Source organism: Eubalaena glacialis, chromosome 12 (genome assembly GCF_028564815.1).
Source record: "Eubalaena glacialis isolate mEubGla1 chromosome 12, mEubGla1.1.hap2.+ XY, whole genome shotgun sequence".
NCBI lineage: Eukaryota > Metazoa > Chordata > Mammalia > Artiodactyla > Balaenidae > Eubalaena > Eubalaena glacialis.
The window spans coordinates 15,727,464-15,746,087 of NC_083727.1; the positions used below are offsets into that span (position 1 = coordinate 15,727,464).

The following is an 18,624-nucleotide window of genomic DNA, read 5'->3' on the forward strand; positions in this document are numbered from 1 at the left end:
GTTCAAACCTTGCCTTCTCTGACAGGCTTCCTGGAGCACCAGTTTACGGTGGCCCATCCCTTACCCTGATTCTCTCCGCTGACTGATCATATCACTATGGAGACCGTGGCTCTTGTATTCACTGCTATTCCTAGAGCAGCATCAGGCATCATTCCAGGGATAGTAGGTTCTCAATAGATGACCCTGGAATGAACAGAAGTTGCCATTTATTGAGCAATCACTACACGTCAGACCCTGAACTAAATGCTTGTCAGAGAAAAATAATCTCATTTATTCCTAGCAATTGAGAGGTCATTCTTATTATTGACTTTAAAGATGGGGCAGCAGGTAAAGTGGAGAAGCCAGGACTAGATGTCAGCTCAGCCTGACTTCAAATCCAGATGCATCGGTGGCATGCTATACTGTGTATCACATACAAAGCCTGGAAATGGGTCTGCTTCTGCGAGTGGTCCAAAGATGTGAGGCAGGATCTCTGAAGCTACAGAGAAGAATAAGACTGTTCTCCCAAACTTGAAAGGTAATATTTGTCCACTGGGCATCACCACATTTCTCTGTCCTTCTATATGCTTCACGTGTAAGGTCCTGTGTTAATATGGAGGTGCAGGGGCCCATATTTCTTCCCAATAAGATCAGGAGAGGCTCCATGAAAGAGATGTATGTTTAAACTTTGTATGGATGGATCCCACCATTGGTGAGAGAGAGCACAGCCCATATAGGGCTCTGTGAGTTATCCTGAGTGAGAGAGACATAGAGTATACCTGGGAAGGTGCTAGGAGAAAAGTGAGCATGAAGGTCTTGGGTACCATCCTGGGGGGTTTGAACTTCATTTCATATGATCAATGATCTTCATCAATGACCTGTTTCAATGTGGAGTTTATTCCATCCCAGCTGAGCTTCTCTCCCTGTCCTGCATCTCACTCAAGGATGAATGTTGAAATTTGGTGCTGTCATTCCTATGTAAACTGATTGCTATGTCTAACAGAGACCTCTAAGCCCAGTGTAAAGAGAAAATAAAGAAGAGAGACTGGAAAAAACAGTAACACAGGAGATTTGATTATAAGTCAGTCTATAGCGAGTCAGCTTAGACAGAGCCTATGAAATTTATCATTTGGGGGCTCCACAAAAATAGTAAAGGATATCACAGACAGAATATTTCATTTAGGACACGGTTGGCAAACTACGGCTGCCATATTTTTTTTTCTTTTTTTGGTTTACTAACATTTATTTAGATTTCCAGTGAAAAGACTGTTTTGTATGGCTTTCAAGCAAAGATTGGCTTTTACATTTTTAAAGGGTTTATGTAAACAACCAATCCCCCCTTCTACAAATCAAAGAATATACGACAGGCATGTACATGGCCCACAAAGCCTAAAATACTTACCATCTGGCTCTTTACAGGAAAAGGTTCACCACCCCCTGATCTAGAACTTCTCATCGTCCTCCTCCATTTCTATTCAGAGTCAGGTCATTTAAGTCAGGGCTTAATGTGACTGGACACAGAGTGGACAATGGTAAGATCTATTTGCCACTTCAAACGTTAGATTTATTGATTCCTTTTATGAAAATTCTAACGTTTCAGCGATTATTACACTCACACACATTTCAACTTTGTCTTTGATCTTTTTAAAAGATGTCCTTCTCACACTTGAGGGCATGCTAGCTTTTGGCCAAATGCTGCAATGGTTTGATCTTCCTAATGCTGGTGATAAGTGGCTTCTGCAGGCTCAGCGCACCCTGGTCATTAAAGCTTACCCAAATAGCTTTCTTAATTAAAGACATCAGTTTAGTACATCAAGGGGGCGTAGCTGGAATCTTTTAAAAGCATAGCCTAACATTAACACTCTTGAAGTTGCCCTTCCTCCAGGATTATGTGGGAAGGGGGAAAGAAGAGGAGGGTTAGGGAGTTTTTGGATCCATGAATCCAGCCTACTTTTGCTTTCCATCAAACAGTAATTCAATATTTACCAAAAGGAGATGTTTAGGTTTAGAGATTTTTACATGGCTTGTAGCTCAGCAGAGAAACATTTCTGGGTAACTTTGTGCATACAGATTGGAAATATACTTAAACGTGACTTGAACATGAAAACTCTGCTAGAACTACAGGCAACTCCTAATCACTGGGATGGGGGTCACCCAAGCATCCATGAAGTTGTTCTGCAGCATCTGGATGACCTGTGGCCTAGTTACTTTAACAGCAAACCCAGGCCCCCTCACTAGGATGTCCAGCCTATATTTCTATCATCTCTGCTAAAGCATCTGTCGCTTTTCATCAGCATGAGCAATATGAAGCAGAGCATGGAGCCATCTCTTAATTACTTGAAAGCGGGCCCTGCAGTTAGTAAGTTCTCCTTGGCACAGACGCCCATGGCCCTGAATGCCCAACTGGTTTGGGGTCAGCTCTTCATTTTATAAAGCAAGATTGATGCAGGCTGTGATGAAACATTAATACTTGAGATGCCTGCCACACACAAGCACTAGGTTGCTTAGGGTCTTTGTCTAGAAAATGTTTCTATTCCCATCCCTGCTTGAATACATGAACATTTTGCTTTGGAAACCATGTTCTTTTTTAAGTCAAAAGAGGCAAGGGATTTTTTTTCTTAAAGAGTGAACCTTTACATTTAATTTAAAATATGTCCCCATGCCACCACCATTTCTAGGTAGTGAAGTTCAGGGGTAAGAGAAGTGATCCTGGGTTAAATCACAGCTTTGCCAGTTGAGAGCTGTGTAAGTGCCAGCAAAATCACTCACTCTTGGGGCTTGGTTTATCAACAATAATCATCTTGGAAGCACACAGTGCGCCCACCACTTACTACAGATTAATTTGTTAATAATCATCAGTGCTCAGCACCGCTCAAGAGGGAAGGGTCACTACTTCCTAAATTTACAGAGGAAGGAATGAGCAAAGGTGAGATAATCCGGAGAGAATGATCAACTATGACTGCTACATTTTCTCCATTATAAAATAATCCATGTCTAAATAACTTCCTTAGAGGGGTCAAGGTTGCACTGCTGTTGAGCTGCAGAGGCAAACTTCATACACAGGTCAGCTAGTTCCAGAGCACTTGTTCTTAACCACTAGCCCTTTCACAGATCTTTAAGATGTAGGGGCTTGGCTGGATCATCCAAGATCCATCTAGTTTTACTGTTCCATGGATATAATCTCGCCTGCATGAGGATTCACAGATGGCAACTGTTCGAAAGACCAACTACTCGCAAAGGGGGAGGGAAGAGAAATCCGTACAAAGTGGATTGCAGCCTTTAAAAATCAGAGCATAGATTCAGGAATTGCTTTATAGTTTACTAAGGGCTCAAAAGATTTAGTGCTACTCAAGCATTTCCTGTGTTTATGTGTCACACTACAAACCATTAAATCACTTAAAAAATCATAGCCTCAAAAAGGAGGAGAACAAAACAGCACTGGTTATTCTTGCTTTTGAAAACTTACGTCACCACTTCCTATCAATTTGTTAAAAAATGATCATTTAATCTTTTTGAAGCACAGATTGAGTCTCCCAGGGAAATATTTAAGCTTGTATTTGGTAACATCGTCCATGTTAAAGTCACTGAAGGAAGCTGGTGCCCATGGTGAGGATGGAGATGAGCAGGAAAAAAAACCATCAAGGGGGCTCCCCTGGTGGCGCAGTGGTTAAGAATCCGCCTGTCAATGCAGGGGACATGGGTCCAAGCCCTGGTCCGGGAGGATCCCACATGCCATGGAGCAACTAAGCCCGTGCTCCACAACTACCGAGCCTGCGCTCTAGAGCCTGTGAGCCACAACTACTGAGCCCATGCACCATGACTACTGAAGCCCGTGTGCCTAGAGCCTGTGCTCCGCAACAGGAGAAGCCACCAAAATGAGAAGCCCGCGCACAGCAACGAAGGGTAGCCCCCGCTCGCCACAGCTAGAGAGAGCCCGAGGGCGGCAACGAAGACCCAACACAGCCAAAAATAAATAAATAAAATAAATTTATACATATTAAAAAAAACCATCAAGGGAAGCAGGATTCAGGCATGGGTCTGACTGCCAGGTACCCGTTTCTCACTGCGCTTTGCCCTTCAGTGGAAGGCTTCAGGGAGAGCTATACCAGGGAAAAGGAAGGTCATGCAGTGACAGTTGTTGATGACCTTATGAGGATGACGCCAATGAGGAAGGAGAACTCTGGGGAAACGTTTCTTTGGGGGCGTTGGTGGCTTAGACACCAGGCTTCAAATAGGACCAAAAGCAAAGTGAGGAATTGGGAAGTCAGACTCAAAGATGGTAAAGGACCATAATATCAAACCATCACTTTTGTATCTAAATCTTAAATACAGTAGACCAAACAAGTACTACGGGGTGGGAGTGGTGCGGTGAGGAGTGAGCTTGAAGCTTTAGAAACTCTCTGGTTCCTCTAAATCACTTCACAAGGGAGAAGCCAAGGCCACCAGAGGTGGAGCAGCTTGCTCAGATCTGACTTGGCGAAGATGAAATTAGAATGGAGTTTCTTATTCCCAGACACGATGAGCCTGGAAATGTTTTAATAGCGTTTAATCAAAATCCAAAGTCCATAAATTCTTTAAAAGTATACAGAAACTGAGCGGCCCGGAGACGCTGATTTTAACACTTGATAACTATGTTTAGAGCATTACACGATCTCTCTAGGCCTGCCTGGAATTCTGTTCGAAGACGAATCTGACGCGGAGTCAACATGCTGGTCTCCTGGTTTAAATACGAAAACACAAGGAAGTTCTGTACCCAGTCGTCGGAAAACCCCCAAACCAACCCTCCGTCTGCGATCGACCTTGTCTTCCGCGATGCCTGCTGCAAACAGCCTTCCCCCGACTCACCCTCTACAATTTCAAAACTATGTGCAGTAGCCTTGGCCACCTGAGGGTGGTACAAAGGGAGGGTTAAGGACCAGAACTTAATGAAATACCGGCTCTACAAACAAGACTCCACCAGAGCGTTTAAAAAGTCATCCACCTCATTGTTTCCCAGGAACGGAATGAAATGCCACAGCTTAACGACTTTTCCCGATTAGAACCTCCCTAGGCTTCTGATTTAAGAACCAAAGTCTCACCAGAGGACACAAAGCGCGGGTGGGGGAGGTGGGGGGAGGGGGAGGTGCTGCGGGCATCACCGCAGACCCTGGCTGTCCTCCGAGGCCAGGAAGGTCGGCAGAGCCCCCGTGGACCAGGTGTTACATCGACCCCGTGATGGACGGGCCACCGGCTTTCGACACCGCCCCCCCGCACCCCCCCGGGGGGACGTATTTGCAGAGCTGGGACACCAAGGCTAGATCTACAAAGGCAGGGATCCTGCCAGCCAAACGCGCCACAGAGCCCCGGCCTCCGACTCCCACCGCGGTTCGCCGGTCCTGGGGGCCCAGGCGCCCGGGCCCGGTGGTGGGGAGCGGACCGAGAGCGGCGGGCGCTCGGGTCCCGTTTTCCGACTGTGTCGTTTGGGCTGTGAGTGTTGGGTTGGTAACACTCCTGCGCGCACTGAGGAGCCCCTTCTCCGCCGCAGCAGCCGGTGGAGGGACGGGAGCGCCAGGGACTCGGGGGCCGGGGCTCGGGGACGCGGAGCCCGGAGCCGGGCGGCGGCGGCGGGCAGGGGCGGGCCCGGGTCCCGGCGGCGGGGCGCTCCCCCGACCCCGCCGGCCCCCACCCGCGAGGATGAGCGAGGGGAACAGGAACCCGGCACTGCGCTCCGCTCGCCTCCACCTGCGGAGCTGGGGCGCCGGGCCGAAGGTGCCCCGGGCCCCTTCCCCTTCCCCGGGGCTCCCGGCCGAGCGGTCCCGTCCCTGGAAAAGGACCCGGTGTCCACTGAAGCGGGCTCTTACCCGGGGAGAGGCGGCTCCCGGCGCGGGCCGCGCTCGCACGTCGGCCCGGGAAGGTGCGGCTGCGCTGCGCTGCGCTGCGCCGGCTCCGGCGCCCGCCGAGCGCCCTGCACCGCCGCCCCGGCTCGGACTTCCTCTTCCTCGGGCTCGGCCCCGCCGCTCGGCCGCGCTCGCCGCTCGGCGGCCGCGCCCCGACCCGCCCCTCCCGGCGCTGGGATGCGGGCCCCGCCGCCGTGAGCAGCGGATCTGCGGTCCCTCCTCCCCTCTGCCCGGGCGAGAACGGTGGGGAGGTGGAGGGGGAGAGAGAAGGAGAAAGAGATTAAGCACTTGGACTTGTCTCTGGAGCGTTGCCAAAGAGAGCAGTCAAATTACAGCCCCCGGGGGAAAAAAAATTACAAAAAAAAAAAAAAAGAAAAAAAAATCCCTGCTACTGTTTTCGTAGACACATGACTTTTCTTCATGTTCCGGGATCCTCAGGTTTAGCTTTCTCTTAGACGTGATAGTTTCCCATAGGATTTTGTAAAAATAATGCCCCAAATGATTAATTCGACGTTTTAGTAGTAACACAGAAGCTCTGGGGTAATAATATGTACAAAGAGGGAGGAAGCTCACTGTTTTTCAGGCGTCATTACCCTAATGACCTCAGTTAATGTACCAACTAACCTTTGCTTAGAGAAAGTAAAAGTGGAAAAGGAGGCAAAGAAGACTAATCTTTGAAATAGCCAGAGAGGTGTTTAAAGGCACCGGCTGTGTGTGCAGTGAGATGATGACTTGAGTCGAAGGTGCCTAAGATGAACGTCAAAGGCATGCGAAGTGATTTCTCAGCACTTACCTCTCCCTTCAAAGGCAGCCGTATGTGTTTGCCTATTGACTCCATGAGGTCCTGTAGTTCTTAAGAATGCACTCTTACATGACTTGTTCACAGCTCTTCAGCTTTAGCAGTTACGAGCTGTGTGGCCTTGAGAGAATTATTTAACCTCTCTGTGCCTCAGTTTCCTCATCTGTAAAATGGGGATAATGATGACAGCGCCTACCTCACAGAGTTGCTTCTTGTGATGTAAATAAGATAATCCCCAGGAAAGGCTTAGAAGGTTCCTGCACACTTGCTGGATAAATGTTAGCCATTATTGTTGTTGATTTCCCCCTTTTATCTGCTCTGATGCATGTACACGGTTATGGAAATGATCATAAAGATTTGAAATAAAGTAAGGTTTTGAGCAGTAGGGCCACACAATGTCATAATTCTCTCCCTACAACGTGCAGTTTATATTCTGTTTTACAATTTATTTTGTCTCCACAACTGACTTGTATTACCTAAAGCTATGAGACTGGGTTATGCTCGGGGTACATTTACCATGGAAGATTTGCAATGCAACTCAAACAGATTTTTGCCATCTTCAAAGCATAGTTTCCGTTGATCTTGCAATGCCCTTGTGAGGTCGGCAGGACAGGGGCTAGTTTCTTTTCACAGACAGTACCTGCAGACTCAGGAGGCTGAATCAGACCCTTTCCAGTACCCAGAGCTCACACAAAACCGTGCCTGTCACCCCGTCTCTCGATGTCGTTACTTTCCATGAAGTGAGCAGGAGCCCATCACCGTACAGCATGTAGCACATTCATGGTTTCTATCAATCCTGTGAGCTAGGTGCTGGCCCTCATTTGACACTTAGATTCAAAGACCTTAGTTTCAAAGAGCCTAACTGATGTGTTAGTGTCTGACAGATGGGGTTAGGGGACCACTTGGAGAGGAAGGGAGGAGAAGCAGGGTTTCCTGGTTCCCTGCAAAATGTGCCCTCTGCTTCCCCACTCCCCAGCCCCACAGAGTCACACATTTCTTAGCACAGATGACTTAGAGTAAAGCAATTAGTGAAGCGGTGTGACCATCAGCTGCAGACTCTGACACTTGCTAGCTGCAGATAACAATTCTGAACTTTGGTCCTTTATCTACGTAATGGTTATTATATTTCCTGTCCAGCTCACTTCATTTCACCTCAGTGTATTAATGAGGTGGGAGGTGGCTCCTGGAAACAGGAGTGTGAAATCTCTTTTGTTGATGCTGTGTGCCAAGCATAGCATTAGGTACCTAACCCGCATTATTACTCCTGATTCCCAAATAAGCACATTCTGCCCTTCAGGTCATTAGAGAGTGACCTTGAAATCGCCTGGTCTGACACACCGTGTATCTAGTTTATCGTGTGTGTCCTGGGCTTAGGTCAATTCTTAACTCATAATAGATATAAAATGTTCAGTGGGTGGATGGATGAAATGACAACATGAGTTGTAAATGCTATCACGCAGCATTCCCTGTTGCAATATGCTACTCTCCCCCTTTGTGGAAAATAATCCAATGGAATCCAGTGGAATGACTTTCTAATGATGCATCCAGTATCAGGAAAATTTTTTTGGTGAAAGGTCTTCCTAATGCTATTATTAATATCAGTCAAAGTCAAAGAAGGGAAGCAGAAACCACTTAAAGTATTTACAAAAAAGAGACTTTAATGCAGGGAATTTTCTCCACAAGTGATGGAAGAACCAAGAATCCAACTGGAGACAGTGAGGCCGTCCAGAAATTAACAATAGTGGAAAGCCACCATCACCCCTGGCAGGAAGGGCGGGGAGAGGGGTGTGTTACAGATGGGAGGTGTCTGCCCGGTGAAATAGCCACCGTCTTAGACACTGGCAGGGAGGGGGAGAAACACCTGTTTCCTCCCTTCCTTCACCCTCAGTCCAGTACCTTGCATTGGATGAAGCCAGCTGACAGAGGACATGGAACACTCCGCTTGCAGGGACATCCCCGCTGCCACCCTGCAATCTAGTGATACTGAGCAGGAAAAGGGCACGAAAGATCTAAAGGCAACCAACTGAGACCTAGTCGATCCCTCAAATCATACCCTTTTCTTTCTTGAATAGATCAGATCTAGAAGAAATGTTTTTGCTTTTTTGAGATCATTGAGTGTCTCTTATGGCTTCTCAATCATCCCTCATACAAACCTATAACGCCTAAATTACATACAAGGTCACAGCCATTCAGGAAGTTTCAGTGACTTGCTCAAGGCCACACACTCTATGTGGCAGAGTGGGCTTCAGACACGGGGCTGTGCGTTCTGGTTCTCCATGTGTCCCACTAACTCAGCTATTTCTAGTGAAAGGCAGTGCGACAAGACACAGTCTCATATAGAATCACATTTCAGGGTCACTGATCCATGCACATGTAGGAGTTAATGTTTGCAAAGCGCACAGAGTTAAAAGGCTGGATCATGCCTCGCTTTCATTTTATGACTTTGGGTGATAACTTTTATGGTGCCGATGATGGCTGCACTCAATTTATGATCACCCAAGATCAGAAATATCCTGTTCACTAGATTATAGGAGCACCTCAGGAAAAACCCAGGTAGCATTTATCCTTTTTAACTTTTTAAGCTATTTCTATTTCAAATTTGGTTTGAAAAAGATCTAGAACATTCTGACCGTGTCAAAGCATTTGGGGTAAGAGAAGGGACTTATGGCAGAGTCTCATGTAGGGAAGACAGAAAACCAAGAATGTAAGCAAGTGCATCACGGCTTCAAATTCTCTCCAGCCAGGAGTGGCGATCAGAGTCGATGCTGGTGCTGGTGGTCCTGTCTCGCAAGCCTCTAATCAGCTAGAAGATTTAAAAATCAAGAAGTTGTGCTTACCTTAAAGAGTGAAAGGTAAAATAAGAAAGGTCCCTAATTATTAATATCTAGCTAAGTTGGGCTTAAAAGTAGGTAGAGGAGGGACTTCCCCGGCGGTCCAGTGGTTAAGACTTTGCCTTCCAGTGCGGGGGGTGCGAGTTCGATCCCTGGTCGGGGAGCTAAGATCCCGCATGCCTCATGGCCAAAAAACCAAAACATAAAACAGAAGCAATATTGTAACAAATTCAATAAAGACTTTAAAAATGGTCCACATCAAAAAGATCTTGAAAAAAAAAAAAGTAGGTAGAGGAATTCACCAGAAATCCTGATACTTCAGAATATCTGCATTGCTGCATAGATAACTAATAAGAACCTGTTGTATAGCACAGGGAACTCTACTTCACTTTGCTGTACAGTCGAAACTAACACAACATTGTAAAACAACTATACCCCAATTAAAAAAAAAAAAAGAATTCACCAGAAATCCTGATACTTCAGAATATCTGCATTGCTGACTTACAACAGAGCACCTAAATTTCCCTTTACTAGTGCCTAGTGGCTTAGGGCCTGGTGTCCAGGAGGCAAGTGTAAATTCATTATCTATCAAGGATAATAAATATAGTGAAGGGTTATCCCACCCATTATCGGGCTAGCATAGTGAGGGCATCGGATTCCTTAAAAAGCGTAATCGCCTGCTGCTAAAGAGGCCCCAGTAGAGGAGGAGGTCCTCAGATATCAGCCAGGGCAAGAAGACAGCAAAGAAGCACCAAGAAATGCAAAAAGCACGACAGAAATGTGCCAGGATAACAGAAACGTGTGAAAATAAGAATTGTAAATAGCTCACGGCCACCATCATAATTTTATCTATTCCTTCAATTGCCTAAACGTTCTCAATTTTGATCAATACAGTAAAGTAAGATGTATGTGTACATGCTTTATAAATATTGATATCTGCAGGAAAAAATTAACCAAAGCCGATATTATTGTATGCAGATGGCCTGAATATCTCTGTGGTACCACCATTCTCAGTGGTATTATGCCAAAATAAAGCAACACTGGACAATTTATGCTTCTGCTTTAGAAGTAGCTTTATTTTCAAGTTCATAATAGAGTATACATTTGGAAGCTCTTGAAATTTGGTGTATTTTTTGAGCCTTTTTCTCTATATCAGATGTGTTAGAGGGAGGAGTTACTTCCAAATTTATTTCTCAAAACAACTATGTTTAGAAGTTCCCCTCAGGAAGAGTCCTTTGGAAATGGAGGGGGGTGGCAGTGTTTGGTTGTCCCAATGGAAGGGGGAGTCTACTGGTGGTTGGGTGCCAGGGTGGCTAAACTTTCTGCAATCTGGCACAGTCCCGCACCACGAAGGTTTTTCCCATCCTAAATACCAACAGCATCTCCTGAAGCGCATTGGGAAGAGTCCCTTTAGCCTGGACATCTCAAATTTAAGCTCTTTCAGGGGCCAGGCTAGGAAGACATAAAATATAGTAAGATTAAGGTTTTACTGTGCATGATGTTTCATTAAAGGCCACTGGAAACACAGGGACTCTAGAATATTGGGCAGAGGCAGAGCAAAGGACCAGTGATTGGCGCCCGCTGCGGTGATGCTGGTCCCAGGGATTCCTGGGTCCCATCCCTCCTCTCACTCAACCAGGCAGGTTGTTTGGACCTTATTTGCCAGTTGGAGTGTGTGGATTGAAGGAAGAGCACATTTGAGGCTCAGTTAGTACATGAGCTAACACAAATTAGGAGGGGAGAGATTTTTAGCCCACTGAAGCCCATACCCTTGTGTGTTGCTACCTTCAAATGGAGTTTAGTGATTATCTAGTTTTCCTTTCTTCCGTACAACTTCAGACTTAACCTTACTACCTGTGAGAAAAGGAATTTTACATTCAAGATCTGAATGTATATGCTGTAGAAAGGAATAAAAATGGAACTAATTATAGAGAACAAAATGATCAGCGGAAAAGGGGGAAACGCCGTAATTATTCTTATTCATTAATGCCAAAAAAAATGGTCTTTGAGACTGTAAATTGGCAGTTCTCTTTCAGACCCAACATCATCTTAAAAATAATTATCCAGGGCCATCACTGAGGTCTCTGTATAACAACTCTTTAGAAGCTGCTGGCAAATTTGGAGACTTTGGATAGTCAATAGAATGCTCTTCTTTTTTTCATTTCCATTTCTAACGGTGGCAGGCTGTTTCTTGAAGGATAAAAAATACCTTATTCCAAGCAAAAATTCTAGAAGGAAAAGTTCCAATGAAACCAAGCTTTCAAGATTGTTCTTGCATCAACTGCAAAATGTTGTTTAAAATGTTTGGGAATAGGAATAAAATGATCTAGAATTTGGTGTTCATATAACAGTTAATAAGTTAAAATATGAACTTTTAAATATAGCTCAATCCTGTAAGGCAAATGCAAAATTAAAAAATTAAATCCCATGAAATTCTCAAAAAAAAGGAAAATTCATTTTGAATGGGGAACATAGATATATGAAAATATGAAGACCTAAAATTTAAGCAGAGTTTAATAATGGAGGAAGCGGTTATCAGTAGGCTTATAAAGCATAATCTTTGAAGAAAGTGTGATGACATGGGGGAGCAAAGGTAAAATAAGCAGTGAATGGAGAAAGATTAAGATTTTATTTTATTTCTGGGAGCTCCTTGAAAAATGAGAACTGATGATGATATCATTCTAGCCCCAAGATACTTTCAAGTTAACACCTTCAAACTTTCTGATTTGCTAAAATATTATGGTAAACTGAGTTTTTCTCATATATGTAATTTATAATAAATATCTCAAACTTATTTTTTTCTCCAAATTCTTTTGTTATTAAACTTAGGAACAATTTTATTCATCACCTTTACCAATCAGACTCTATTAACATAGAGTATCCTGGATAAACTTAAGAATTATTAAGAATAAATGAAATATTTTTAATGTATATTAGTTTTTTCATGCTTGCTCAGTGAATATACCTTGAATATTTAGAATCATGTGTTGCATCCATTAAAGACTGGTGAAATCTCCTAACTGTTTCTCTTGTATCACTACTCTCGTCAGAAGAGAAATGAAATCTACCTTCCCATCACAATCACAATTGCACATGTATTTCTGCCTCTTTGTACAGATCTCTTCTTTCTAGACTTCTTTTTTTTTCTTTTTATTTCTGAGCCCCCTTCCCCTCAAAAAGTCAACTTTATTTATATTGTCAAAATCCTTATTCCCATTAGTGTTTTCTTTCCAGCTTAATTCTGCAAAACCTGATTACATGATATCAACATATTGCGTATGAATTCTGAGATGTTCCACTTTTCTTTGGAATTTTGTGATGAAACAAATTAACCAGAAGCCGAAGAAACGTCATGCTTTCTCTGAATTTGTTACATTAGAAATCATTCTTTTAAAAACTGGTTTCTTCATTTTTGTAATTTCCCTTGACTTATTCATCATAGTTGGACAACTGACTTAGGTACAGACCAAACCCTCCTACCAAATATCTAGACAGAAATATGACAGAGGATGGAAACCCCACAAATTACATTACATTACTGCCTGTATAGACTGGAGTTCTTTGTAATGCGATTAACTCCAGCCACACCCAGGATACTGGTTTCAAAGTGTTTTTCTGTAATTACAGAAGGACTTTGTTTATGGAGAACCCAGTTGCATGATCACTTTCCAGCAACCAAACACTTTCCTGAGACTTGACTCTCACATTCCCAGCAAGATGTTTTGAGCTCCTATTCCTTTTAGGAAATGCATGCTTTCACCTTTCAAGAACAGAAGGGGTCTTTTAAAACTATTCAGCAAGTTAAAAAAAAAAAAAAGACAAACTTGATGTGGGCTAATTCAATGAATAAACATCTCCTGTAATCTTATAATGAAAAATATCATACATCATGATGAAGCACTATCATCTATTCTTTCCAGTCCTCTTACTCTGGCTTTAGTTCAAGTCCTCATCACGTACTTCCTCGACAGGGATAGGTCCACTTTCAGGCTTCCATGCACTCTGCACAGCGCTGCTGCCAGCCTGATCTCAGTAGGACACTGTTTGCATAGCTAACAACACAGAAAGGACCCTCATATGGTGAAAAGCAAAACCAAGCTGTGTGGGCGGGAAGGACTTTAAGAGTGTTGACCCAGAGAGTAATCAAAGACTCGAGCCTTCTGAGTAGTGGGGAGACTTGCCCAGTGGCCTACAACCTGCACTTCTCTCTCTGCACTAACCCCTGGCCACTGCTCTTCCCAAGCCAGGAGGCGTCTAAGCCCCCTTGCCCCCGCCGCCCCCCAGTGCTGTGGTCCTGTCCAGAAAGGAAGCTCTTCCCTGGGCTGTCACTCGAAGCTGGGGCAAGTGGCTTTGCAGAGCTCATTTGGAGGAGAACACACCTAATTAAATGTCAACATTGTCCAGGCTTGCACAGGGGTAAAGTGGAAAAAAAATGCAGTTGAGTTTAGGATTATAGTTGAGGAAGTCTCTCTACTTACACACTTAACTTTGAGAAATTGTAACTTGACTGAGAGTTGATCTCTGAATTATATTCTGTTTTATCTCCAGTGCAAGGAAATAATCAGCCTATTGTGGATTATCATGGAATGTGGCCCAGTTAGGTACCTATAAGCATCACCAAATTATCCTAAATCAGGAAGATGAAAGAAGAAGGGCTTGACAGGCTTGGGACAAACATATTTGCCTGAAAAGAAGGTGATGGATGTGAAGCCTTACAATGTCAGTCTTACTTGTTTCATAAATTTCTTAGTAAGAAAGACTCAAACACTTTACTGGGTTGTCTGCATACTATTTGCCGTTTGTTGTTTACATATGCACTTATATTCAGTGCTTTAGAAAACCGTATATGAGTTACCCCCTAACGTGGATATGTTAATTTTCAAATAATTTCATATTTGCTGACTTCACAGTATTATGTGTTCAAAGAGTCCCTCAGGATTGTTAAAGAAAAATCCTTGAACCAGGGGACGCCACACTCAACTTGATACTCAGGGTGTACAGACAAGGGAAGGAACATCTGTCCTCATACAGGAGAGGAAGGGTATACCTCTCATGTGAACATCGGCCATGCCTTGAACAAACTTCATTGGCTCCCTACTTTAGAATCCAGTTCAAATTTCTTAGCCCACTATTTAAGTCCTGTTAGTCTAGCCCCTATTGACCACCTTGTCTTTTATCATTATTATTATTATTCCACCCAAATGTTTCAATTAACCAAATCTACCACTAAGTAGTATCCCCATATTATATGATATCAGGTGAATTTCTGTGTTTGTGGCTGGGATGTGCTTTCTTGCGTTCTTTGAGGAGACGTGCCGCCCTTCCTCCAAGGAGAAGTTTTAGTTCCACTTCTTGTAATGGGTTTTCCTAAACACTCCAGGGATAAGCTCCCCACTCAGAATGTCCAAACCATGCACTGCCTACATCCTCTTCCCCTAAAACTGCAACGGGGACCAAACTACTTTACTGGATGTGTACTCAACGTGTGATTATCGACAAGGGTAAGATAAGACGGATGAGACAGTTAATTTCATAATGGTCAAGCTTGCATGTACACATTTTAAAAAAAAACCTTGACAAACAAAATTGATATGATTGAAGGTGGTTATTCATATAATACAATGATTCTTTGATGGATTCTTTAAAGTCAGAGCCTCTGTACTAAAGTATTTTTCACTAGACGGCTAACTACTTGGCAGATGCATAGGGGATAAATAGCTTAAACTAGATTAAGAGTAACTTTAGTGCATTACTCATGTCCCTCTTCATAGAAGAAGGCATTCTCCACGTTGCCATAGAACTTTCTGGAATTGGCAAGTTCTGTTCAGTGAATGAGACGTTGCTGTGAATCCATGGCTGCTACATCTGAAGTGCAAAGCTAGTAAATCACAGACTGACAGAATTTTTCAGAACTGGAAAGGAACAGTCTAGTGCATACTTTCAAACAACTTCCCAAATAACTCGTGTCAAGAAAACAAAATAAAAATGCCAATTTATTTGTAGATGACTAAATATGTGGGGCAGTTTTTATAACTGAATTCTGCCGTGAGAAGAGAAAGACCCAGTCACATAAGAATCATGGTCTATACAGCAGCTTCCAGTGTGTGCCTGGGTTACAGCCGGTCACCTGGGGGAGGGGAGGATGGCTCTTTCTCAGCAGATCTGTCAGTAGAGCTGTCACTGTGAGGAGGTGAGAAATACCATTCACACCAGCCCATGAAAAGGAGGAAATGCTCAGGGGGCGGGTAAGGGTACTTTCCAGTGAAGGATTTTTTTTTTTTTTTTTTCTAAAGAGGTGGGAATGTAACATTTTTACTGGAAAGGCCCTACACTCACTTCTTGGGCTTGGCGTAAGAATGGTGCAGGTAGAAAGATGTGGTCTAGTATTGCTAAAGTCCCCTTATTCGCTGACCTCTTGGAGGAACTTGATGTAATGGCCTGCCTGCCTGAAAAGTAGCTACATTATTTCATTCATAGGTAAATTCATAAGTGCATTCACTAGTTCATCTGGTATTTGCTGAGCCCCATGTATGTGCCAGGACTGTGCTAGGCACAGAGGAGCAAAAGAGATGCCATTCCAGTCCTCATGGAACGGCCATATAATGGGGAGAATCCATTTCAATGACTGAATGCCCAAATCAGTATCAATTGCCCACTGTGTGAAAGTCAAGGATATGAGGATGGATACAGAGACATCTATAACCTACTCTAGAAGTTCAGGGGAGATGACCCTAAAATTGTCCTTGGAGCTGGGGTCAGAAGAATGAGAAGGAGTTAACACGCCAAAGGAGAAAGGACAAAGACAGAGAGAGTGTTCCAGGCAGAGAGAACCTTTGCAGCCAGTACAAAGCCGCTGAGGCAGGAGGGGGGAGCCACTGGGAAGAAGGTCCGTTTGGCTGGAAGGCCTTGAGTGTGGAGGGACCCAAGTCAGAAGGATGTGGCTTGGAAGGAGGCAGTGGGTGCAGCTTAATTGGTGTCTGATGGCTGAGGGAGAAAGAACTCTAGGTCAGTGTGCTATGAAGGCCAGGACTTGTGAGCCCCGTAGATTTGTGCCCCAGGCATGTCACTTGATTCCTCCGAGTTTCGGTTTCTTAATCTCAAGGAAAAGATGGCATTTGGAGACAAACCAGAATTGGTTTGCTCTTCTGTTTTTTTCATCCAGAGTGTGAAGATAATTATTTCTGTCCCATCTGATTTGTAGAGTAGTTGTGAAGAGAAAGTTAGATAATGAATGAGAAAGCACTTTGGAAGATTGGAGAGCATGATAGAATGAAGGTAATAATACAATATGAATGACAAGAGTGACAAGTAGAGGTCCATCAGCCAAAATGCGGCTGTTCCTGAGGATGAAGTCAGGGATAGGGGTGGAGACTGATACTAAACCAAGAGCTAATTTTTCTAATCTGTTATGGAAATAAGTTAGTTCTTTATTTCGTGTTAACCTATTTAAGCCAGTTTTGTGATTAGGCTGGAAGTTTTCTTCTCAACCTGGTTAAAGCCAAATGGAGCAGAGTGAGAATCTCACCTCCTCCACTTAATTGCTATGTTATTTTTCTATTGCTGCATAACAAATTTCCACAAATGTAGAGGCTTAAACCAGCACCCTTTTATCCTCTCAGGGTTTCCATAGGTCAGAATCTGGTATGGCTCAGTGGGATTCTCTGCTGAGGATCTACATGCAAGGTATTGGCTAGCTGTGTCCTTATCTGAGGTTCTGAGGAAGACTCTACTTCCAAACTCATTCAGATTGTTGGCAGGATTCAGCTTCTTGTGGTTGTAGGACTGAGGTCCCGGTTTCCTTGCTGGCTGTCAGCTAAGGTTCATTCTCATCTCCTGCAGGCATTTTTCTAGTCCTTGAATGTGGTCTCCTCCATCCTCCATCTTTAAGCATCAAGCTCTTTTATGCTTCTAATCTCTCTGACTTTTTCTTCCAGTAATAGGCAGAGAAAGCTCTCTGCTTTTAAGGATTTATGTGATTAAATCAAGTCCACGCATAATCTCCTTATTTTAAGGTCAACTGAGCTATATGATATAACATAATCATAGGAGTGATATATACTTGTGTATATGTATATCACACATGGGAGTGATATTTCATTATATATATACCTGTGTATATGTATATCACTCATGGGAGTGATATCTTATTATATTTTATATATATATATACCTGTGTATATATATTCACAGGGTCCGGGGTTTAGGGCATAGAATCTTAGGAGCCATTTTCAGAATCCTGCCTACCACAATTTCTCAAGGTGACCCTAATGAGATTATTACTTAACCTCTATTTGTCTTAGCTTCCTCACCTGTATGATGGAGTGAAATCATACCTTGAGGCATCATTGTGTTGATAAGTGAAATAAGATAAACATTGTGCCTAAAACTATGTTTTATTCTCATTCCCATCTCACATTCAGTTTTGTACATTGAGAGCCTGGTTAGCTCCTAATGCCAGAGGAGATTTTCTATAAAAAAAAGGAATGGGTCCTCTCCTTTACAAGTTTGGATGTTCTTTCAGAGCTTTATGCTATTATATTACATAACCAGGATTCGATTTCTCTTAAGTAGCTGAAAACTGATGTATATGCTGCATGTTTGGCATAAATTAAGAACTTGGACAAGAGAAAAACTTGCCAGAATTCAACCTTGGAGTGTTTACGTCTGATCTTTAAAAAAAAAAACAAAAAAAGAACCGCATTATGTCTTGGCAGTAAAAGTAACTTCTTGGTGGTAAGAGGAAAACAGGAGTTTATATATAATTGCTGGAGTTTAGTTTGTCCTGCCAATTTTATGGGTAAATTCCTTCAGAGCCTCCTTGCTTTTAAGACTGCAGAACCTGATGAAAGAAAGCATGGTTCTACCCTACTTCTTTAGTTGTAAAGACAACATAGTCCTTGCTCTGTGATGCTTCATGCATTCCCTCCATGCAACAGTAAGTTTTTATAGATCCCCCTTCTTTATTAATATGAAATTCAACAAAAGAGCTAACAGCCCTTAAATCCATCAACTGGCTGTAAATCGAAGCCGCTGCATCATGAGTCACTCGGAGATCCGTACAGTGAATGGGCTACTGTGCTTCCAGGCAGGAGACAGAGCACAACCCTCCCCAAATGGTCATTCTCCCCTAAATCAGTAA

The 18,624-nt window shown here is 43.5% G+C and overlaps 1 protein-coding gene across 2 annotated transcripts in view; it reads right to left on the reverse strand.

Moving 5' to 3' along the window:
• Positions 1-6,032, reverse strand: part of PLEKHG1 (pleckstrin homology and RhoGEF domain containing G1) — a 222,393-nt gene extending 216,361 nt beyond the window's left edge. Inside the window, exons 1-2 of one of the 2 annotated variants that reach the window (XM_061207733.1) lie at positions 5,820-6,032; positions 65-183 (exon numbers count right to left, since the gene is read on the reverse strand). The gene's annotated coding sequence lies outside the window, so the exon portion shown is untranslated. The remainder of the gene's footprint in view (positions 1-64; positions 184-5,819) is intronic. The other variant, XM_061207734.1, reaches the window with a different exon arrangement.
• Between the last annotated feature and the right edge of the window lie 12,592 nt (positions 6,033-18,624).